A 26,499-nucleotide genomic window follows, 5' to 3' on the forward strand; every position below is an offset into this window, starting at 1 on the left:
ACCACAGCAGTGAAATCATTCTGTGCCTCAGAACATGCAAGTCTAGGGGGAAAAATAACAGGAAAAAAAAATAACAATAGTCATGTATCATACCCTGAAGGTGAACAGTGAAATGCTTAGTACAGTCACAGCCCCTGTAACTAAGCTACTTCCTGGAGCTAAGGAGAGAGATGTATGTGTGTGTGTGTGTGTGTCTATTTTATATATATATAAATAGATATCTATATCTATATCTATATCTATCTATATATATAGATATAGATATAGATATAGATATATTTTAATTTTTTTTCTTTTTTTCAACGTTTATTTATTTTGGGACAGAGAGAGACAGAGCATGAACGGGGGAGGGGCAGAGAGAGAGGGAGACACAGAATCGGAAACAGGCTCCAGGCTCTGAGCCATCAGCCCAGAGCCTGACGCGGGGCTCGAACTCCCGGACCGCGAGATCGTGACCTGGCTGAAGTCGGACGCTTAACCGACTGCGCCACCCAGGCGCCCTAGATATATTTTATATATAGATATAGATAGATATATCGCAATACATATCTACATATATTTATATCTATCTATATCTATATAGATATATATCTACATATCTATATCTATATAGATATATTTTATATATAGATATAGATAGATATATCGCAATACATATCTACATATATTTTCCTTATATAAGCAATTATATATTGCAATATATATATTTTTTCCTATATATGCAATATATATATTGCAATATATATTTTTCCCTATATATCCAATATGTATATATTTTTTCCTTATAGATGCAATATATATTGCAATATATATATATTTTCCTAATATATGCAATATAATATTGCAGTATATATATTTTCCTTATTTATGCAATATATATGCAATATATATATTGCAATATATATATTTTCTTATATATGAAATAAATATATTGCATATATTCTTTCCTTATATATACAATATATATGTAATATATATATTTTTTCTTACATATACAATATGTATATGCAATAATATTTTTCCCTTATATATGTAATATATACATAATATATATTGCATATTTTTTCCTTATATATGCAATATATATATTGCAATAGATATCTATTTTTTCCTTTTATGTGCAATATATATATTGCATATATTTTTTCCTTATATACACAATATATATATGCGATATATATCTATTTTCCTTATACGTAATATATATACTATATTTATATTGCATATGTTTTTCCTTATATTTGCAATATATATACAATATATTGCATATTTTCCCCTTATGTATGCAATATATTGCAATATACATCTATTTTTTCTTGTATATGCAATATATACATATGCAATGCACATATTTTTCCTTATCCAATATATATTTTCCTTATTTCCTCATACAATATATATTTTTCCTTATATATGCAATATATAAATGTATTGTGATATATACTAATATCTATTTTTTCCTTATATACACAATATATATAGCGATATATATCTATTTTCCTTATATATGCAATATATAAATGTATTGTGATATATACTAATATCTATTTTTTCCTTAGCCTGTAGTTTCTGGATGATGATCACAGCAACTTCAGTGACGGCTTTCTTCTTCCCTCTCTAGTCCTCAGCCTCTCAGAATCCGTGTATTACTTTCTTTTTCTATGGTTTCAACCCTCATCGAATGCATAATTTTTCAACATGTTCTAGTTTCTCAAACTTATAATCTCAGCTTAAAATAGTTTCTCCCTAATCTCCTTCCCTGCCCAAAGTACAATAATTGAGTTTGTTTTACCCATATTTTTTCTCTCTCTTGCTACTACATTCTGTTTTATCCTTAATATTTATTTAATAAACTTCTGTCCCCATTTTTAAGCAATTTTTCATATTGTACAGAGGGCTAAGGGGGAGCAAATGAGATGTCCCATCTTTTGTTCAGTCACCTATTTGTTCTTTTACTCATGAAACATTTGTTGGCAGTTATGAGGGAGGCCTTGTATGTAAAGAAAGGCACGAGGGCCATTCCCTGCTGCACTCCAAGAACTGATGGAAACTGTCTAAATATCAAATTTGGAAGGATGTTAAAGGTCATCTAGGTCAGCAGCTCCATGGACAAGATACATCAGAATCACTTCCGGGCTTTTTAAAAAAAAATACAGAGTCATAGATTCTATACCTCAACATACTCCATGAGTGTCAAATGGATTTGGAAATTTATGCACTTATTATGCATCTTGGATGATGTTGGAATGTCAGAATGACAATAAACAGTTTGGAGCTGTGGATTTGATACAACCCCCAGTCCACGTCTTGAAATCTTTCTTTTTTATAATACGTATATAATATAGTATAGAGTTATATATTACATGCATAATATTTACATCTTTATAAACCACACACACATTTACTACCTATGGATTTAGGATATGAAAATGTCAGTATTCCTGAGATGCACATTCTAGCTGTGGGCAAAGCTGAGCAGTCCAAATTCTTCTTGCCGTGAACAAAGTGGTCTCCTTATAACTTCTGCTAGATGATCCTTTTTCTTCCTCTGCATCTCTGAACTGTTCTACAAGTCCTGAGAATACCCAGATTCTCCTGTCTTTCCATCAGTCCTTTGTAGTTGAAGTATGATGTTCCATTACGCTTAGTTTACAGAAAGCATATACACTTACAAAAGTGAATGGCTTTTCCTTAGATTTTGTGATTACTATTTTCAAAATATTTTATTGAAGCTGAAGTTTTCTCACGGTTCTTCATGACCTTTTTCCCCTAGTAGATATGTTGTATACTTACTCTGGTATATAATCCAGAAACTGTTGCCATCATTAGACAATCAAAGTAGCAGTAAACATACCACACTATTTCCTAGGGAACACTCCTTGTTTTATATTTCTTATCTTATTCATTCCTACATGGTTCTTGTTTTGTCCACATAATCCAAGCTGTCTTACTCAAAACATAACTTTACTCAATTGTCTTCTAAGCATAGTAACAATGTCATAATATTTCAAAGATTTGTTTCACAAAATTTTAATGTGAAGTGATGACAGTCAATCAGACCTGCAGCAGAGGTCTTGCAACCTAGGACTTGCACTTGGCCTCTTCTGGGCCTCGCTAGCAATACCCAGTGGGACCTGCTGAATTTGGTCATCCCCTTGAGCCCTCATAGGCGGTGGGTCCATTGGAGCTCTGTGCTCATGTTCCAAAGCCGCACGTCTCTGATGGGTTCAGTGGGGAGCTGAGAGTTGTAACTGGGTCTTTTGAAACCAAATCTTGCTTCAGACATAAGGAATAAAAAGGTAATAGTGTTCTCACAAAGTGAAAGGCCTAAGGAGCACTGCTGGATATGTCCTTTCTACATCTTTTCCTGTATCAGCCACACAGTGATGCTGAAAATGATAACACACTTCCAGAGCATTTGTGCCATTTTGCCTTCCTATCAGCGGGATTCCAGTTTCTTTGCATCCTTGCCTGCACTTTTTGTCATTTTTTTGGCTTTTTTTTTTTTTTTTGGTGATAATCATTCTTGATAGGTATGATGTCACATGGTTTTGAATTCCCCTGATGATTAGTGATGTCAAATATTTTTCCTATACAGTATGGAGGTTCCTCAAAAATTAAAAATAAAAGTGCCATATGACCTAGCAACCCTACATTTGCGTATTTATCCAAAAGAATTGAAATTTGAATCTCAAAGACGTATCTGCACTCTCATTGCCGCATTATTTACAGTAGCCAGCACGTGGAAACAATCTAAGTATCCACCAACAGATGAATGCATGAATAAAATGTGGTGTATGCGCACAGCCTTTAAAAAGAAGAAAATTCTTCGATATGTGGCAACATAGATGAGCTGTGAAGGCATCTCAGTAAGTGAAATAAACCAATCGCACGAAGGTAAATACCGCACGATCCCATTTATGTGAGGCATCTAAACTGATCAAACTCCCAGAAGCCAAGAGTGCAATGGTGGCTGTTGGTTAGGGCGGGGAGGCAGAGTTAGGGGGATACAAATCGAAGAGCATGTTTCAATGAAACAGTATGAATAAGGTGTGGAGATCTCCTTTACAACATTGTATCTGTAGTTAACATTAATGTACACCTAAAATTTTGTTCAGAGGCTAAGTCTCATCTGTGTTACTACCCCATTGAAATAAGATTAATGATAACATGCAAAGAAAGGGGAAAACAGAGCAATCCATAGTTTCATTTTCTTATGATCCTTTCTTACTCTTCAGTAGCTGAAGACAGTGTTTAGAATGTGTTTATCAGAAGCTCAATGAAAACAATTTGGTGCAGTGTTTCTACTGTTCTGGTAAAAAATACATATTCATGTTTAAGCTAAAAAACTGGTGGTTCTGCACATAAGGAAGATGCTTTTATATATGTACTTAAAGCTGGAATTACATAGTATGAGGATAAACAGTAAAATTCATGCTATTCATTTGAAATTTTAATTCTTCCTTAGTTAGGCTGAGAATTAATTTGTTAATTGATTCGTATCTGTTTGTAAGAAATAACACAGAAATCCTGTGTGCCTTTACTGTCTCCCAAATGGCCACATCTTTCAAAATTATACTACAATATCATAAGCTGGGTACTGACATTGGAATAGTAAAGATATGGAGCATTTCTTTTCTAGGAACGCTTATATTATGAATTCAGTTTTTTTATAGGGCTAATCAAATATTCCGTCTGGTATCAAATGAACTGTGGCAGCTTCTGTCTTTCTGCAACGTGGTACGGCTCATGTGAGTCGTCAGATTATATGTGTAAAGTTGCTGGTAGTGTTCCCTTTTTATTCTTTTGAGGTTTATCGGCTAGTTATATGCCCTGTTTCATTCCTGAAATTGACAATTTGCATTATGTTACGAGACCCCACATCTCATTTAATCCTTCTGTTTCGACATCTGAGTGAGGCGAGGCCAGCTTGTCACGTTCTGATTCCTCACATGGTTTCCACTAGCATCATGGGAGATGGTATTTATAATCTGAAAGGAATGGACAGCCAAGGCCGCCATTTGGCCTTCTCTGACATTATCTCCTGGGGAGTTGGGAATTCTTATTATACCCTTGTGAGTCCAGAAGTCCAGGCTACCCACTGGCCCTGGACTGGCGTGGTTGGTATTGAAGCCACAGCTTTTTCTGGGGTGTTCGCCTCATGCTGAGCAGTTATTGTCCGAGAGTTTTCTGCCTTACTAGGCTGCCCTTTTTCTTCTTCTGTTTAGAGAGGACATCCACAGGTCTACACCCGTTGACATTTTGGGGTGGCCAGTTTCTTCAGTTCAAGGCGTAGATTTATGAGGCAAAAAATGAAACCCAGAAAATTCAACCCAGTGTCTTGGGTCCAGTTCCTCGGTACCTGCCTGGGTCTGTTTGTGTTTGTTTTTCACACTCATGTTGAGGGTGTTCAGTGCGCTTAGCAAGAGGCATAGTGACAAGTGCGCCTACCCCGTCTTCCTGGAAACGGAAGTCTACTGTTGTATTTTATAGTGATACACATGCTTATGGGAAAACTTTGTATAGTATGACAGTCCTTATTCCTTTTGAAATGGGTTCTGCACTTGCACTTTGCATCAGCCCCTGCAAATTACGTAGCTGCCTCTGCCTGGGTGTTTGGCACAGGACGGGGGTGTTTCAATGTGTGTTTTGCATGCCATTTGAACTTGAAGACCTGGAGTAATTTTTGGGATACTAATCTCCAATGCCCTCCGTGTTTTGATCACTCTAAGGACAAAGATTGAATTCTTTAACAAAGTCAGTTGGTTTTACTGAGTGAGGACCTTGGCCCTCTCTCGCTTCTCTTTGTATCTCTTGCTCATTATTGTCTCCTCACCGCTCATCCTCTTGGTCATTCGCAGGCCCTCTCTTCTCCCACGTGTGGCCTCTGAGCATCGCTGCCCTCCATGGGGAAAACCCTCTTTCTTTCTTTTCACACGGCTAATTCCCATCCATCCCTTTTTTGCCAGCTTCACAGGGACTTCCCTCAGGGATGCCTTCCCTAGGTATCAAAATAGACTAGGGCCATATTAAAACCACCCAGGTTGGCCTGTACTCTCTTCCCTAGCAAACCTGGAGAAGTTCACTCAACCGTCTGTTACCCTCTGCAGTATAAGTTTTGGGATGGCAGGGTCCCCCCTCTCTCTCTCTCACTCTCTCTCTCATACTGCAATTACTTCCAATGTGTTGCACTGTCTCTTGCATAGAATGATCACTCATTAAATATTTATTAACCATATTAATTTTTTGACATGTAAACCTAAAAATTACTCTTGGAAATATATAAAAAGGACTATCCTGAGATTTGCAAAAATTCACTGGTTATTTAATCATCAGTGTTTATTTGGTATCTCCAGTGTCAGGCACAATCTGCCCATGTGGTAAGAGTTGTAAAAGTGATCCAGAGAAACCCTATCCCTGTCATTTTAAGTCATGAATCTCAAGGAAACAAATATGTATGTGTGTGCATATATATGCACACATATATACATAAATATATAGACGGATATATTTAAGGTTATAATACTCATACTCCTACATATACACTAATAGTATATACATATTATGCATACATATTAGTTAGGCAATGTGATAAGTTGTAGGAAAAGTAAGAATAAGGTAATAAGATAGAACACTACTGGGAGAAGCTGTCTGGACAGGAAATCAGGAAGAAAACTATTTTATCCAGAGCATACCAGAAATGCAAAAATTCTAGATTTATTTTGCTGTGTATGTGTTTTTGCTTGGTGTTATCTTGTGTTGTGTTTTTCTGTTTTTAACCTAAGGAACTGGGCAGACAAGAGTGCTGTCCCGTGCTGGGAAGGACAGGTTGGTCACGTTACTTTGGAGGGACTCAGAGAAAGGAAAAGATTAGGAAATTACCAATTTCTTTTGAAAATCTTAAATTTGGTGAGCAGTACAAGAAAATTTTACATATGAGACAGGAACTCGGTTTTTACACAGTTTTGTATATTCTGATGATTCTTAGGAAGTGTCATGGATACTTAGAATAATCCTAGATACACATCAGTATCAGTCCGAGCTGAATAGAATAGCCCAGGGGTTGTTGGAAGAGTTCAAAATATAGCCAAAGATACCAAATTTCCTCATTTCTTTTTTACATAAAAAGAGATATTCACCCCTTGAAAACATATGAGTACCAAGGGCATAAATTCTAGTTATAGCTTTCAAAGAAGTTTGTAACCAGGAAAGCGCTGGTCTCCCTAAGAAATCTATTAGTGGACAAATTGCAAATATAAATATATTCATTCTGTGTACCAAAAGACTTGATCATAACTGAGGTGTATTTTGCATTTATTGTTTAAAATTTGAAATATTTCACGTTTTACTGAATTTGAAAGTATGCATCCTCGTTAGATAAATATGAATATATTTGATTTTTCCATTCTTCTTCCACAATACACAAAAGGAAAACAAAAGTTGCCCTTTAAGTTGTTCTGAACTAATTCAGAAAAATAAGCCCCCATGATATGAAATAGATTTTTCCCTCTTGACTCATCTTTCTTTTTATATATTTTCTCTTTAATTATAGTTGATAATGCACTTGAAAAATGTTTTTGTAGACATTAATCCCACCATAAAACTTTGTAATTATGTCATGTTCCACACCTGCCTTTAGGAGTTTGTTGTTTACAAAGTGCGTTGCCTTAAAGTGCAAAACCACAAACATGTATAGGGTACACAGTATTTCCAACAGGTTGAATTACCTGTAATGTGTGGGCACCTGGTAGCTCAGTCACCTGAGCATCTGACTCTTGATCTTGGCTCCGGTCATCATCTCATGGTTCATGAGTTCAAGCCCCACATCGGGCTCTGTGCTGGCAGCAAGGTGTCTGCTTGGGATTCAGTCTCCCTCTCTCTGCTCCTCCCCAACATTCACCACTTTGTTTCTATCAAAATTAATAAATAAACTTAAAAAAAATAGAAGCTTGGAATTAAAAAATAATAATAAATACACAATGTATATATAATGTTAATCAGAGCCTTGAGCAGAAAGAAATATTGTATCTTAGACTCCAGGCCCACCCACTGTCACCCTTGTTCAAGTGCAAAGGAAGAATTCAGTGTAGTCTGCGAGTGGCCCCTAGATAAAGTAGGCTTCCCTCACAAGAAACCTCAGAAATTATTTAAGAATTCATCAGCTACTACAGCAATAACGCTCTGTACCAAGTGATCTCACAATTTCAGTGGCAGGTTTATTTTGTTGAGTTTCTTTCCCACCCTCGGATGTCCTTGTGAGCTGGGGACGCCTCTGTTCCCTAATGGAGGTCCGGGGCGGGGCGGGGGGAGTGCGTCTTTTCTGTGTTTCTCATCCTTCCCCGGAACAGGTGAGCTCCTGTCACGGAGATGGAAGAAACCACAAGGATGAGTGTCATCACTTAAGTACATTGAGGCCCCTGCTCGTATCAGTCCACTGGTCATTTCAGCCGCAAATAGGTGCATTTCAACCACAAATAAGTTTCTGTGGGAGACCCGACACGTGCCCAGGTGACTTTTCTTACCCTCTACTTCCTGAACGTTTCTCCGGTGGGCCCAACCCAAAGACCTTTCCCTGTCAGTGTCTTGCAGCAGTATTGGCGAAGCCACTTAACAACACGTGTTCCATAAACTTTCCTCTAAGATAAATTCTCTTCAATGTGTACTTGCTCCTTTGAAAGCACCTTGAAAAAGTATGCTAAAGAATACTAAAAGTATTCTCCATTTTTATCACAGGTGTTGAGCACAAAGCCTTAAGTGAAATAAACTCTTGTTATTGATAATGGAAACTGTACATGAGAGGGTAATGCATCAGATGGTTTTGGTTTGACTTCTGTTTATCCATCGTATATCCATCAAGGTAACTACATACTCTCCATCATGCATGTGCTTATAACACACCAAGGTTCATGACTGGCTCCATGCCCAACGCACTCCACAAGTCTACGGTCATTGTGGTGGTTCAGGCACCTGGGATGATGGAAACTCCATCCTGACGCATGGTTTCACCACACCAGATAAAGGAAGCATCATAAATCGTGCCCTGGATCTTAACCTACATCTCCAACTGGAAGCTTTAACCTACTACTGTATCTGCTTCTATTGCATTAATGAAAGCAAGTCCTGTGGCTTCACCTGACTAAAAAAGAGGTGATCGATGCAGTCTCCAACCACATTCCCAGAGGCAGAACCATGGCCTAAGAACCTTCATTTCTCACACAGACGAACAGCAAGACAAGGCTGTGGGGTCACTTTGGAAGCCACACAACTAGAAAGCAGCCAATTTGGAATTAAAATCCATGTTTCTAAGAAATGAGAGCTCAAGCTTTTTCTTTTAAGTTTTGATTTAATTCCAGTTAGCATACAGTGTAATATTAGTTTCAGGTGTACAATGTAGTGCTTCAACACTTCCTACATCACCCAGTGTCCAACTTTGAATTATAGCATTTAACTACTTTTCTATGTGAGGCCGCCTCTCTGTTAGAGAGGTTACGTATCTGGTTACGATGAAGAGGGTTTATCATGTGAAAATTAAGCAACAATAAAAAATAAATGTTCCTCTCAGCCTGTGGGGTGTTCAGGTCTGCCTCAGAAGGAAGGCTGGTGGGCTGTCTCTTGAGAGACCTTGGTGGTAATGCATGCACCGTGGTCCACAGTTTAAGGTGTGTCTGCTCTCAGTGGAGATGTTCACTAAGCTGAAGAGGCCATTACATAAATCTAAAGTACCGGTTTTCTCATGAGACTGTAACTTTTCTAAGAAACAGGATGCTTGTATTCATATAGCAAGACCATTTTATTTCAGTTAGCTGGCCCAGACTGTAATCACAAAATTGCTCAGTCAAAATGGAGGATAGACAAACCTATATGTAGGGGCATCAAGCTACTAACTCCACGTTACCAAGAAACGTTCTCATGTATGAATTAGGATGTTCAGGGGCGCCTGGGTGGCTCACTCCGTGGAGCGTCTGACTCTCAATTTTGGCTCAGGTTATGATCCTAGGGTCTTGGGACAGAGCCCCATATCGGGCTCCACGCTGAGCATGGAGTCTGCCTAAGTTTCTGTCTCTCTCTCCCTCTGCCCCTCTCCCCTACTCATGCTCTTTCTCTCTAAAATAAAAATAAATAAGTAAATAAGTAAATAAAAAATTTTAAAAAGCAAAAAAAACCAACAAAACACACAACACACACGCGTGCGCACACCACACACCACACACACCACACACCACACACGCTATTGTCTGAAGTATTTAGTTTGAGATAGTATAGCTGTCCTAATGGCATATATGGCCATTGCAACCCCTTTTTCTACCCCTAAAAGTATTTCATTTAAGCAAAATCAGGTAAAAAAAAAATCCACAACAGGCAGACTGTAACTCACAAGGAAAGGTGAGGAGAACAAGATTGAGAGGGGCCAGGAGGGAGACTTGGGGAGCCTCTTTGTGAGGCTGACAGCACGGAGCTTGCTTAGGATTCTCTCTCTGCCTCTCTGTGGCTCTCTCAAAATAAATAAACAAAGAAAAAAGAAGAAAGAATGAAGAAGACAGAAAATGCAGTGTTAGTAATGTCTCTCAGTCTTTCCTTCTAGATAAGCATATCTTGTAATGTTACCATTTTTTGCCATGTTTTACACAAGTGTATGTTATGCATCTTTTAAGTACTTTTAAAATAAGGATTTTTAATGGTTTAAAATGTTCCACCTTATGGATATGTTGTATTTTCTGTAAGAATTTCCCTATTATTGGACTTTTATATTGATTATAATTCATTAATAAAAAACAGGTATCAAATGATATAAATCTTTGTTACTTGGAGATTTCAAAGGCTATATAGTCCAATAAATGCAATCACTGTGCCAGACTACATATTTTTTTTTAATTTTTATATATATATGAAATTTATTGACAAATTGGTTTCACTCTTATGTGGATCCTGAGAAACTTAACAGGAACCCATGGCGGAGGGGAAGGGAAAAAAAAAAAAAGACGTTAGAGTGGGAGAGAGCCAAAGCATAAGAGACTGTTAAAAACTGAGAACAGACTACATATATTTTAAGCCACTTCATACATTTTGCAAATCCTTTCTCCTAAATTTAATGGTAGTGAATACTGCTATCATTTATGTATGAGATTGCCCAAGTCACTGCATCCTTCCTTGTAAAAGCTGCATACACGTATTGTGATGAGCACTGGGTAATGGATGGAAGTGTTGTATACCTGGATGTAACGTAACACTGGCTATTAACTAACTGGAGTTTCTATGAAAACCTGAAAAAAAAAAGAGAAGGAAAAAATAATAAAATTAACCAATTACACAATTTAGGGCAGGGAGGAAAAACAAAGCCCTGTTCTCCTTTTTTGGTCAAGAATTTCTCCTAAGTGATGTATGATGATAAGACAGTAGTCATTTCTGTAACGTATGCTCATACTTTCATTTTCTCTATTCTCCAATTTTCTGAGAGCCTGTTTAGAAAAACATTTCACGTGAATTATTTTATGCATGTTGAAAAGCCGTTTCAAGTAATTTACATGAAATACGGGTGATGTAGGAGGAAAATTGAACGGTAAGATTTCTAAAAATCCTACATTGTTTTTGGGAAAAGCAATCAACCCCGAAGATATTTTGAAAATAAAGGGAAATAGGAAGTAAACGAGAAAGCTGCACATAAATTCAATTTTACTTAAGGAATATAAAGAAGGATACCCAATATTATTTGCCATATTTATCAATTTATACTTTTCCCCTGGTTTTTCTGCTTAGATCTTGCGACCAGATTTCAATTTGAGTGTTATTTATTTTAATTAATTAAATCAGGTGTTTATGAATTAATGCTGTCTTGTCCTCTGATATCTGCTGCCATGTACACGCCGTCTTCTCCCTTCTGTGTGCTCCTCTGTAAACATTAGGGGTTGTAAGCCTGGGGACTGTATTTCCCCAGATCCCTGACAGTGTCTCGTTGGGTTTGGTTTTAGCAATGTGAATCACTCACACAAGATCTGGGAGGTTGAACAGAAGGAAAAGCCAGTGTTGCTTCTGCTGCAGTTTCATAACCGGCATCTGCGGTGTGCAGGGGACATCTATGCAATGTGACCAAAGGCTTCTGAACATCGGTTCACACATTACCCACTTGGGTTCTGTAGACGACGGATATTACAGAGGGTGGGATCCGTTGCTCTCTGAGCTTGCTGATTTCCTAAACATGGTCAGTCCTGACTTTGACTCCCTGACCTGTCACACTTTTTTACACTATACCACCTTGCTTCTAGTAAGTTCTATGTTTATATTTTCCTTCATGAATCTTACTATACATCTTAATATTTACCTCACGTGATTCCTATTTTATCTTTATGTTTTCAATTTTGTTCATTTCAAGAACGTTTTGATTTTACACATGTAAAAACTTAGCACGTCATTTTTATAGACCTTCTTTATCTAAAAAAAAAAGTCTCAAAACTAACAAAATTGTTGCCCACATACTACGAATGTAACTTTTTGAGCTGTAGCCTTTGAGGCAAATGGGTAAAACTGATGTCTCATTCCGGCTGAACACGGAGGGGGTTCCTATGAGCAAGGACACTATTGTAATGTCCCTTTGCCGGGACAGCATCACAATCAGCAAATGAACATTGATGCTTCATACGTGTAATTCTTAGACTTCATACAACCTTCACCACTTATCCTACCAGTGCCCTTTACAGTAAGCACTCCCTTCCAGATCTATGCTGCATTGGTGTTTCTCTCTATTCTCTTCAAACCTGAATACTTACTTAATCTTTCTTTGACTCATGATTTTAATACTTTTGAGGATTGAAGACTCTTCCTCATTTTGGATTTCCCTGATAGTCCTTATGAACATATCAGGTTTATCCTTATCGGGTAGGGATATCACAGAAGTATTGATGTGCTCTGTATATATTCATCTTTTATGCATGTAAGATGGCGTATGATTTCAGTTCATTTACCACTTGTGATACTAACTTTGATCACTTGGTTAAGAGGTGTTGACCAGCCTTCTCCAAAGTGTAAGGTTATTTTGTACACTACCTTCCTGTCTAGCATAGGAAAATGTTTGGGTTTCATCTTTTGTGCTTCCTCTCTCCCCGGGCTTGAATCAGCCATTTCCCAAGGAGTCCTGGTTCATTTTAGTAACCACGTTCAGAAGGAAAATTTAAAAAAATCTGGAAAGTATATTTGCTCATTTCTCTTAAGGTGTGGCTGTTCCCAGACCTCTCATATGACAGACCTAGGGTATATCTATATGTGTATCTGTTTATTCATATCATTTTCCTTTAAAAACACGTGTTGACCCTATCTTCAGTTCAGTCAGCACCGTAGTGTTCATTCTACATTGCCTCTTTCCATGATTTTCTCTTTCTTCTTCTTCTCCATGAAATCTGAGCCTCTTGCTGAATGTATTTAATTAATTGACCAGTTCACGTGTTAGTAACCAATCCTGCTGCTGTGTGGAAACAGTCCTCACCCTACTCCAGATACCCGGCAGCGGCAGCCATAGCTGTCCACTGTGTGGTTGCCTTTGTCACTTTGCCTGGACGTCAGCACCACGTGGTTAGGCCACCCACATGCCGTCTTCAACATGCTTGGCCTCTGACACTCCGTGCTGGGCCCCCACTGTCAAGGTCTAAGGGAAACCCTCACCGAGCCCAGCAGAGCTCTGAAGTCGTGCCTCCGCCTCCCTCCACACTCCACTGTTCACCTGGGACCGTCACATCCCATAAACATCCACCTATGCCTATGACCACCAGGCCACGCTTGGCCACGGCAGATGCACACCTTGTTGGTTAGCAACAACTGATTTTTGTTTTTAGACTGAGTTGCCCAAGAAGAATGATTATTATTTTTTTCCTACTCTAAAGGGACTTACTCATTTAGTATCAGTGAAACATTCACAAATCCTGTCTTTATTGGGAGAATTTACATCGTTTATATGTAAGGGGCACTGGTGGCTCAGTGAGTTAAGCGTCCAACTCTTGGTTTCCGCTCAGGTCATGAGGTCACAGTTCATGGGATCCAACCCCATGTTGGTCTCTGCACTGGCAACACAGAGTTGGCTTGGGATTCTCTCGCTCTCGCTCTCTTCCCCTCTTCCCCTCTTCCCTTCTTCCCCTCAGGCATGCACGCACTCTCTCTCAAAATAAGTAAGTAAACTTAAAAAATCATTTATATTTAATAGGATTACTGATATGACTGAGTTTAAATATAGCATCCTGTTTCTTTCCTATATGTCATGCTTTTTATTTATTTTTTCCTTTTTTTCTACCTTCTTTTAGATTATTTGTTTTATTTATATTGCTTTCTTTTATCTCCTTTGTGGTTTATACCTGTAACTTTGTGTGGTGTTACTGTACTTGTCAATTAATTAATTAATTAATTAATTTATTATTTATTTTTGAGGGGGAGAAAGAGAGAGTGTGTGTGTGAGAGAGAGAGCGCAAGCATGCGAGCAATAAAGGCGTAGAGGGAGAGGGAGAATTGTAGGCAGGGTCCATACTCAGTGTGAAGCCTAATGCAGGGCTCGATCCCACAACTCTGGGATCATGACCAGAGCAGGAATCAACTTAACCAGCTCAGCCACCCAGGCACCCCTGCAGGTTACTTAATGTTTACATGATAGATCTTTACCGTGTTGTGTCATACCTTATCAGTTTTCCCTTCAGTTGACATGGTGCCATTTCATGTTTGGTATCAGAACTTTTTTTTTTTTTTTTTTAATTCGAGTAAGCTCTGTGCCCAACATGGGGCTTGAACTCATGACCCTGAGATAAGAGTCACATGCCCTGCTGACCGAGACAGCTGGGCACCCAGTGGAAGAATTGTTTTTTTATAATGGTGTACTCGCATTTCTTCCCTCCTAGCCTCGGTGTGATTATTGTCAAACATTTTATTTCTGTCTGTGTTATAAACCGACAATGTAGTGTTATTATTTTCCTCAAACAATTATATTTTAAAACGTTTAATAAGAAAGCTGGTCTTTATATTTACCAGTGTTTATCATTCTTGTTGTTCTTTATTCATCTGGGTCCTATTTTCTCCTCTAACTTTCCTTACACTGCAAGTCTGCTGATGATGAATTGTGTCAGTTTCTATATGTTGCCCTCCTACTTCTCCTGTACTTTGGAAAGATCTTTGGCTTGATGCAGAATTCTGTTTGGCAGATTTTTTTATTTCACTACATTGAAGATACTCCTCTGCTATCTCTAGCTTACAATCTTCTGACACGAAGGTCTGCTATCATTTTTATCTTTTTTCTCCTGAATGTACTATGCCTTTTTTCTCTGTTTTTATAATTTCTTATCATTGGATTTAAGCAAGTTGATTATGATATGTCTTAATATAGTTTTCTTAATATTCCTTCTGCTTGAGCTCATTGAGATTCTTGACTCTCTGCGTTTATAGTTTTTTATCATAGTTGGGGAAAATTGACCTTCATTTTTTGAAAATTTATCTTTATTTCTCTCTGTGTGTTTCTTCCTGTTCAGACACTCAAATTACACATATATCAGTTTTTTTGTTTTGTGGGGGTTTTTTAAGTGTATTTATTTATTTTGATGTTGAGAGAGAGAGAGAGAGAGAGAGAGAGAGCAGAGGAGGGGCAGGGAGAGGGGGAGTAAGAGAATCCCAAGCAGGCTCTGTGCTGCCAGTGCAGAGACCAACATGGGGTTGGATCCCATGAACTGTGACATCATGACCTGAGCTGAAACCAAGAGTTGGACGCTTAACTGACTGAGCCTCTCAGGCACACTTCAGACTTTTGAAATTGTCCCATGACTCACTGAGTCTTTGTTAATGTTTTTCTCAGTCTTTACTTTTCTGTTTCATTTTGGATGTTTCTATTGGTATATTCCCAATCTTTGCTTCTTTAATGGTTAAATTGCTGTTAATTCCATCCAGTTCATTTTCACCTCAGGCATTGCTTTCGGCTCTATAGTATGAATTCGGTCTTTCCAGTATCTTCCACCCTCTCTGCTTATCATGTTCGTTTTAGCTTTTACATGTATCGAATATATTTTAATAACTATTGTGATGTCTTATTAATTCTATCGTCATTATGTATTGTATTTTTATTTCTTTTTATGCCTGATAATTTCATATTGGATGCCAGCCACTGCTAATTTTATCTTCTTGGTGCTAGATATTTTTGTACTTCTCTATATACTCATGAGCAGTTAATTTATGTGAAATTATTTGCTCCTTTAATATTTCTTTTTAGACAGGAGAAGCTTTTAGTCTAAAGTTAATTTTACTCCCCATATGGAGCAATCTCTTTGTTAGTACTGTATCTCTATACCGAGTGCATCATGAATTATGAAAGATTCCATTCTTGGGAGTGCGCACTATATACCTGGCCGCGTGTGAGTTCTCCTTATTGTTCCCTCTAATTCTTTTGGATGATTTTTCCTTCGTCTCTTGTGGTTACCTCACATGCATGCACTGATTAGTCTGTTTCTCATCTCAGAAACAGCTGTCCTTTATTATCTGGGTATGCAATATCACGAAAATTATAGTTGCATATTTTTCTGTGGTTTTTATTATGGTTATTTTGGACAGAAGGGCAAATTCAGTCTCTGCCATTCCACATGGACTACAAATGGAAGTCATTTACGCTTACTTCTTTAGTATGCTGAAAACCTATACCATGTCAATGGATACAGGATTTATCCTATGCTGAATCAGAAACCAATGAAAAACCTCTTAAAATATACTCAGATATATTTTTTGAACTTTTTTTTTGTATTTTAGCAGTCATTTAGCATTGTCTAAACGGGATTTGGGGATGAGAGATACAGGTATGACATAGATTGGGTATTATCATAAATGCATAATTTACATAATTACATAGTACTGCAAATTCTAAGTCTACATACTCGTGAAACAAGTCAGTACAATCAGGACAGACAAGGTGGAAATGATAGAAGTTGAAGCTTATTTTAAAAGTTACACAAAATTGCCTTGGCATGGTGACTGTCCAAATTTGGGCTCCCCTGAATGTGCAGCCTTAGTTGAGGACTTTTGTAGAGAGAAATTTTTGACTGTTGGTTCTTTCATCTTACTCCCGTATTTATTTTATTTCTCAACAATTGCCTTAATTCTCCCCCTTCATTTGAGTTACAAAACAACCTTGAAAAAATTCTAGAAGAATCTACCAGGTTGCACATCTAAGTCTCATGTTCAAAGTTAGAATTGTCTCTGCAGCCTAAGACAGGTGGTGCTGACCCACAGTTCAGGGATGTTTCTGTTACTTTAATCTGAAGGTGTGGTTGGTTCAAATGAAGAGTGTGAAGAGATTTCTCTTCTTATAGTTAGGGTAGTGAGTAGGTAAGACTGTGAATCTTGGAGGCATTCTGCCTAAATTCAAATCTGGAACCTTTCGTGCTAGCTTTGTGAGCTGAGACCTGCTACTTACCTCCTGTGTGCTTCAAATTTTTAATCTATCGATTAGAGATTACATTACCACCTAGCACATGGAATTGTGAATATTCACGGATGCAGTACTTGTACAGCACTTAGAAAAGTACTTAAATAGTCCGCACGCAGAAATGTCTGGCTATTTCCGTTTTGTTAGCTGCAAAATAGTTAATTTTTCCTAGATAAACTTAGTAGTGCTTTAATGCTACCATGATTATTTTACTGCAGTTAACTACCTAATTACCATAAGTCTATAGAGAGAGGTTATTACCTTATTGACTGCCCAACAGTAATCCCAAGGAGACTTTGTGATTAAAAGAGATGGGGCCAATTCTTTTCCAAATGATTTTGTGCTCTCATCTGACCCTTTATGACTTCAGGCAGTAATCTGTGGAATAGTATTAACATAATATGTCACCTAATAATCACAGAAAAATCATTTCATTATGAACAATTTAAAAGAAGGAAGTGGCTTATTCTCATCTTAAACTTCTATATTATGTTTATTAAAATTAAGAAAGAAAAGATTGTATTTGAGTCCTGCTTAGGACTTAATGAAAAGTTTTGAGGTAGTGTCCTTGAGGACAAACTAAGATGTAAATTTTGCAGGTCTAATCACGACACTGCAGTCAGAAATGATGGTCAGTGATCCTGCAGTGTCTTCAGTCCTATGACTGTATTTCTGAAGTGTTTCTCTAGAGTTGTTGAGTCTATAAGCAGTAACTGGAAAGAAACATACTTCCTATATGTCCAACATATGCTAAAGAAAAAACAATAAATATACAATGAATAGTTCTTTGCTTATAAGGCCTCTTCTCAAAGTGAAATTAGTTGGAAAAAAAAAAACAGAAAGAAAAGAAATCACAGGGTGCCTGGGTGGCTAAGTTGAGTGTCCGACTCTAGAATTCGGGTCAGGTCATGATCTCACAGTCATTTGTGAGATCGAGCCCTGTGTCAGGCTCCACACTGGGCACAGAGCCTGCTTAAGATTTTCTTTCCTCTCCCTCTGCTCTCCTCTGCTTGTGCTCTCTCAAGAAAAAAGAAGGAAGGAAGGAAGGAAGGAAGGAAGGAAGGAAGGAAGGAAGGAAGGAAGGAAGGAAGGAACTACAAGATAATCCTTTTAAATATATATTCTTAGAGAAACTAGAACACTAACAAAACACATCAATTCACAGAGTTATTAGGTATTCTAATACTGTACAGACACAGTGGATAGCAATCATTTTTAAATTATAGACTAAAGTTGATCATATATTGGACAATTTAACATAGAAGCATGAGACTCAAATATAGCTTTATCTTAAAGTGCATTTTCCCTCACTATGAATTATTCATCATAGTCTTTGACATTTGACCTAATCCCTATTATTATTTTCTATTACAATGTTCTTGAATTTTACCATTCAGTAGACACTGATGTCTGTTTTTATTAGTACTTTGATTGTTTTTATGCACAAGCAGTATTATAGAATTGAATATATTTGGGGGCTTTTTTCAGAAATTCTGATGGTAACTATGTAGATTTTCATTCATTACACCTTGCAGGCTCCCAGATTTCTTAGCACATAAATATCATAAAATCATTTGATTAGATATCTTGGTTTGGTCTTGATCTCGAGAGAGAGGGAGAGAGGAGAGAGAGATCTCTCTCTCTCTCTAGAGGATCCATCAATTACCTCAATGTGGCAAAAACCTTTCTAAGTGTGCAAGCAAAGGTGTAATCAGCAAAGGAAAATCCACTCAACTTGGCTAAAGAACATTAGAAAATTCTCAAGTTCAGAGAATATCATAAGCCATATTAAAAGAAAAAAGACAAATAGAAATAACATGGTGGTACCAGATATGATACTGAAAAAGTTTGATACATCTTAAAAGTAAAGAACTTTTGAGAATCATTAAAATATAAAATTATCATAATTTTGAAATGTCTTAAAAATAGACATGAAATTCACAAATAAACATATTCAAAGAATGCAAAGAGAAGTTCAAAGTAATTTTAGAGCAGCAATTTTAGACTAATTTCTACTGTTTATTAGGCACTTAATATGTACCATGCTAAGTCATACCATTTAAACATCATAGTAGAGGTAAGAAGTAAACATTTCTGTCATACCTGTAATAATTGTAAAATCTGCTTAGGTAATAAACCTCAAAACGAAAAGGGCTATTAAACTGCCCAGAGTTACTTAATAGTAGGGCAGGGTCACACAGCTAGGGCTGACCAACTCCAGCACATGGAGGTTTTCTTAACTACTCTGCTATAGAAATACAATTTAGCAAGAGATGCCTTTTAAAAATTTTACCTAGGAAAGTAGGAAAGAATAAATCAAAAGTCTTAAAGGGTGATTTCATTAGCCAAGTGACTTTGTATCATTTATACTCTAAGATTTTAACCAGCAAATTGTCAAAGATTAATCTAGAATTGTATGTATTTTAGCATTGTTTATTAAATACAAAATTAAAACCCCAAATAAAATCCAATAACTAAGAATGTATTAAGTATGGTATTATGTGACACTCATACAATTAATAGCTGTTAATCTGTTCAAATTTGAGTTTTAGAAAAGAAACATCACAGGAAAAGTTTCAATGTTTTTAAGAGAATAAATAGCAATAATATGTAAACCCAGTTATATACCCACACACAAAAAAACTATATATGCTAAAAAACTGGAAGACTATATCCTCAGAGTTAATCATGGTTATCCATGAATCATAGCATAATGAATATAAGTTTTATAGTTTTCTATATCCTTTTCTGTACCTTCCGAGTTTTCAAACATGATTAAAAATGCTAGTTTTTCAAATCCTTAAAGAAACTGTATCAAGTCTAGTAACTGGCCCCAAATGGCCAGGACTTAGTAACTGACTCCATCCCTGATTTTGTCCCCACTTCCAACTAAGGAGCAACCAGAAAGAAACAAATATGCACCCATCACTGATCACATAGGATGCCTGGCTTTAGGTTACTCTCCAGCAGCTCCCCCACGCTAACAGCCTCTAGTCTGGCCATACCCGAAGTCTTTCACTTTTTCCATTATAAAGCTTTCCCATTCTCTCTGCCTTGAGTCTCTGCCAGACACAAGTGATGGGGGCTGACATCTTTGCTCTAGAAGACTCTGAATAAATAGCCTTTGCTTTTCTCAAAAAAAAAAAAATTATATCAGGTAAGATTCTAAACGTTATACTAGTGTATGAATAACATTTTGCATGATTTATTTTATATCAATCCATTTTTTAGTAGGATAAAGACACAAAATGTTTAGGCTTGTTCATAACTTGCTTAAATGTCTTTATTAAAAGTCAGCTTTCTCAACATACTGCAAAAGTTGTAACGATGCCAGTGTTAAGAGCCAGCTTCCAGATGTATCTCCCAGGTCACTCAGAGAAAGGAGGCTTGCTTGTGTGTGTGTGTGTGTGTGTGTGTGTGTGTGTGTGTCTCCCTGTGTGTGTGTGTCTCCCTGTGTAGTATGTGGGGGTGAACTTCCATGTGTTCGGGGCATCAAAATTTCTAAGCTTTGTTTGCTATGTTATTAGCAAACAAAAGTGATTTCCACTAAGTAGGTCAGGTTCCTCAGATTCTTGGTCCTTTGGTCCTTAAACCTTTCTGTGTTTTCCTTCTTTGAAGCATTCCTGGAGTGTATATAGAGACTCATTAAAAAGTCATGGTCAGTTTAAATATTATGATAAAATTTCCTTTCATTTGTTTTGAGGACATATGGTCCGTGTTTTAAATCATATGTGTATGTCTGAAGGTTATTGTAACCTTGAAAATGGAGTCTTTGAATCATTACCATAATGCTGAGGAGACGGCATTGAGAGCAAAAGTTCAAACTATCGAAACTTAAGTTCCGCCTTTCTTAATTTCTGTTTCAATTCTCTGAAGTGGGGTGATCATCTAACACTGTGTGCAGAGAGTAGAGACGTCTCTTTGTCTCCACAGAGTCACAGATTCAGTGACAGTTCCCTAACCCAGCTGTCCTTAGAGCAAAACATTCTAACAGCGGGCTTCTGGAAATGAACATTTCATCCGCATGGAATCTGGTGCCTGGTTGAGATGAGATGGGCAGTCTTAGATCACAGATGGAAAACAGCGGTTGTTTTGAGGTGGTTTCATAGAGATTTTGTGTATCTGAGCTCGTATTTTGAAACTTGTCTTACTTAGCCCTGTTTCATTCTGAGGAGCTTGAACTCATCACATTTCCTTTCTGCTTGGTTTCTGAACGTTTTACATGAGATGCTGTGTTTCCTGTTTGCAAAGGGTTTTAATTTATCTGCTGTCTTGGAGAAAACATGTAAAAGTATTATTTGCTATAATAATACCTTTGGGGGACATAATTCTTAAAGAACCGCCGTATGATTAAATGATTTGATTCTAACAACAGCGTGAGTAAATAGTGTAAATATTGTAGTAGCTATTTAGTGACAGAAGTCCTAAAAATCTGGATGAAGGTGTATGTTGAGCAGAGGATTCAGTAAAAAGCCTTGTCTGTGAGTAGGTCAGGTAGATGGCTGCATGGTGATGGCATCTGAAGAGCATTCCGTTGAGCTTTTGCTCCAAGATCTCTCTCCCCCCCCCCCCCCAAAATGACCTTCAAGCTCTCCCTATACAATTAGTTGGGGACCGCCTGGGTGGCCTCAGTCAGTTAAGCGTCTGACTTCGGCTCAGGTCATGATCTCGCGGTCTGTGAGTTCGAGACCGCGTTGGGCTCTGGGCTGACGGCTCAGAGCCTGGAACCTGTTTCAGATTCTGTGTCTCCCTCTCTCTCTGCCCTCCCCCCTCTCTCTCTCTTTCTCTCTCTTTCTCTCTCTCTCCCCCTCCCCCCCCTCTCAAAAATAAATAACATTTAAAAAATTACGTTGTACAAGGGATGCCTGGGTGGCTCAGTCACTTGAATGTCTGACTATCTGATTTCAGATCAGGTTATGATCCCAGAGTAATGGGATGAAGCCCCAATCAGGCTCTTGTGCTGAGCATGGAACCTGCTGGAAATTTTCCTGTCTCTCTTTCTCTCTCTTTCTCTTTCTTTCTCTCTCCACCCCCCACCTGCTACCTCTCCCAGCACACTCTTGCTGTATCTCTAAAAAAAAAAAAAAAGTATATAGGTGGTACTCTTACAGGTGGGTGAACTTTACATATGTAAATATTTTTCAATAAAGCTGTTAAAGCAAAACAAAGCAAACATACCCTGGTCATTGTGTCTTGGGTGACTTTTTTTTTTTAAATGATTATGTGTTGGAGAGAGAGGAATACATAGCATAGGGAAATACACTGACAACTCACCTCCTTTTAAACTCTGATGGGCCCTGGTGCCGAAAGAAGGAGCCGAATGGTTCTGGTAGTGCTGTGTTCCAGGTCCATGTTGCTTCCTGCTTTTCACCTGGGGCACATCTTCCTCCACAAGGACGTGCTGCCTTCCAGTGTAAATTAGGTTCTCACACGGCTACCTGCCACCGGGAGTGAAAACTCTTGATTTATACCATTTTGAGCAGCTGTGGCAGCTATTTTATTCAATATCAAGCCTCATAGTCAATCATACATAATAAAAGTGACGCCTGCATAACTCATGGAGATACAGGAGAGCCAGCTCCTTGTACGCTTACAGAGCTTACAACAACTAAATGGCTGCCATTTCTCAGTGGCCCTATATCATAAAATTTACATTAACTTTTATGTAAAGGCAATCCAGATACTTCGCAATTCTTAGAAAACGATAAGGGTGGAGAAACAGAGGGCCTTTTGAAGTGTCCCGTGCAAAAGTGGACGCATGCAGGTTTTTGGTGAAAGAGCGCATTCAAGAAGACATTGATATGACTTCCATGCTAGAAGAAGAAAGAGGAGGAGGGCAGCTAAGTAACCTGAGATTCTAATTCAATACGCAGAGTCCTATACCGTGGCCTGGGTTTTTGTCAACATTCCGTAAAACCTTTAAAAAGGCTTTATGTAAATTATAAAGAAAACAATAGCTTTTTAGAAGATCAGATTCTAGCAACTCTTTTATATTGAGCTCTTACCCTAAATCTTTATTAGATATTGTGGTAAATGCTGTAACGTGACAGAAATTAATTTAGGTTCCTAACATTTTATAAATCACTGGCACCATGCAAACGTTTTTCTTTCTTTTCTTTTCTTCTTTTTTTTTTTTTTCCTTTCAGTGTTTAAGGAAACAAGGGACAAAAGCCTATGGATTTAGGTAGAAAATCCCTGCAGGTGGGGGCAGGCAGTAAATAAGTCTTCACAAATACAGACTTCAAGGCGGGTTCTTAAAGGATAAGTTGTATTGTGAAGAACAACAAGAGCTAGAAGGATTGGTTGGCTAGATTTTTAATGTAAGAAAGCTCAAACTGTGTTTGAAGTCTGTAATCATTCACTTAAATTTTACTCTGAACCTCATTTCCAGCAGTATACATTGGGTATTTATAATTTGCTACTTAAATGAATACATTACTGGTAGGTTTCTTCATAATTTTAAAAGGTATCTTTATTTTTTAATTTTTTAAAGTTTATTTATTTTGAGAGAGAGACAGAGACGCCCATGTGCAGGGGAGGGGCAGAGAGAGAGAGGAGAGAGAGAGAGAATCTCAAGCATTCTCTACACTGTTAGTGCAGAGCCCATTGTGGGGCTTGAACTCAAGAAGTCTGAGGTCATGACCTGAGCTCAAATCAAGACTTGGATGCTTAACCAACTGAGCCACCCAGGTGCCCCTAAAAGAGATCTTTAAATAAAAAATATACCTTTGCTTTTGAAAAGGTGAGTAATATCCAACAAAAATTAATCATAAAACCCATTATCCTACCTCATTATACTTATACTTTTTTTCAATGTTTGTTTATTTTTGAGAGAGAGAGACAGAGCGTGAGCAGGGAGGGACAAAGAGAGAGGGAGACACAGAATCCAAAGCAGGCTCCGGGCTCTGAGCTGTCAGCACAGAGCCCGACACAGGGCTCAAACTCATAAAAGGCGAGATCGTGACCTGAGCTTCAGTTGGACCCTGACCTGACTGAGCCACCCAGGTGCCCCTATACTCTTTTAAGTTGACTTTTAATGTTTCCATGTCGATTTCCTTGCTTATATTTTTCAGGAAATGTGTATTTTTTTTTTCTGAATCTTGGATCTCAAGAAAAAATTAGTAGAGCAGTCAGGGAAGTGATTGTTGCAGAGACATTACTGGTTTGAAGGAAGAAAAGCTGACACACAGAGGCCAAGGTTAAGGTTGCTGTTTCACAGGCAGGGGAGGAGAGACCATGACGTCATCACCCAGTCCTGCTCGTATCCATAGCTACGTTAATAGGCACGTCTTTATGGTGCCATTTTTGGCTAACAGTGAGTTATTCTTGCAAATAAGGTATCCAAGAAATAACAAGTTTAGGCAACCAATTAAGTGCTTAAAGTGGTGGTTTGGAAACACTACACCTTGGAATTGTTGTTCACAGGAAACGCTGCAAATAGCAAAATTTTTAAAGTTTAATCGTGACAGAGTTTCTGATGTTTTCCTGTGCATCATGGTATTATTCTTAGAACGTAATACTTACCTCTGACTCCATTTGAGTTCTTTTTGTGACTTGGCAAATCTGCAGTCTCTACAGACACAGATAAAGGATGGCGTCCTTCTTCATTTGCGCCTCCTTTTCATGTGATGTCCCAGTGCCCACCTGTCCCCACAACCAAGATCTGTTACGTGACCTTCTATTCCTGAAAGCCGCTTGAAGACAGAAGGAATAGTTCAGTGCACCATGAGATATTAAAGTTTTAATCTAAATATTCTAGACTTGTTTATCTTCAATGGATGTTTCTGATGATCGTTTGGGAGATTTCAGCAGTCTTGTTTCCTATGTGGTAAGAAGTGGGCTGAGGACATGGTGAAGACAGAACTCTAAGAATTATAATGAGCAAGATGCATTTTGCTAAGAGTACAGGAATGATTTATCACTCACATCAGGCTGCATTTAATATCCTTGCTTGTCTTGTGGAAATTGACACATCCTTTTCTTTCACATTTCCTTCTGCCCCTGAAGCAATCTGTTTTGAGAAGAAGGTCAAGGAGGGAGAATGCTGTCTTCAGCATCCCTCCGATTTCAAGCCTAAAATTACATCTGCCCTGGATTCTAGAAAACATTTTTTAACTAATAAAATGCTTCATCTAGTAAATCTGCTCTAAGTCCATAGTCACATTTCGGGTGAATACTTGGAAATCTGAGAATGTGTGAGGCACAGGTGACAGAAAATAGTAGCTAACTGCGTACCCTTAATTTAAAAAAAAAAAAGTTTTTTAAGAGATAGTAGGTTTTTGAATGGGTTGCAGTGAGGTGATAGCAACTACTTTTACTAGAAGTCAATAAAATATTCCTAAAAAGTGATTCAGTAAAGCAACATGACTCACTGATTTACTAATGAATCACATGACTGTTTCCATATGATTCACACGTTGCTTCCTCATTTCCATCTACTCAAAACTACTAATTTGCTTGAAGAGTGAACACTTATTTTCTGTGTATGTTATGCAAAGAGGAGCATGTGAAGCCTCCTTGAAATGAGGCCTCAGTGTTCCTTAGGAGCCCAAACAGTAAGGACCGGGGTGCAGACACGGGTTAGGCAGGTCTGTAAGGACCGGGGTGCAGACACGGGTTAGGCAGGTCTGTAAGGACCGGCGTGGCGTGCAGACACGGGTTATGCGGGTGTTGAGACCTCGCCTATAGTCCCAGCCGTGGTGCCATTTATCTCAAATTTCCACCAGTGATTCCCAACCTATTAGGTAAGTGCAGACTTGCCTGTTACCCGCAGAAGAAGATAAATACTCTCAAAACAACAACACTGCCTAGCAGAGCCGAATGTTTTCTTCTGCATCTATTTGACATGTATAGGGCCAGGCTGCATGGTTGAACTGTGGGCCCAGCCATCACACTCAAAACTAGCTAAATGTGAGTATCCTAAAGAAAGCAAGAAGAAATCAGAGGAAAATGTGAAATAAACGAGTGGGTGTCATAGGGCATCCTTAGTGTGAAGAATGAATTGTTTCCTTATCTAAATTTTAAAAGTAATCTCAAAAAGTCTTCTACTTAAGGCATTCCAAATCAGCTAA

This window comes from Lynx canadensis, chromosome D1 (assembly GCF_007474595.2).
Source record: "Lynx canadensis isolate LIC74 chromosome D1, mLynCan4.pri.v2, whole genome shotgun sequence".
Taxonomy (NCBI): domain Eukaryota; kingdom Metazoa; phylum Chordata; class Mammalia; order Carnivora; family Felidae; genus Lynx; species Lynx canadensis.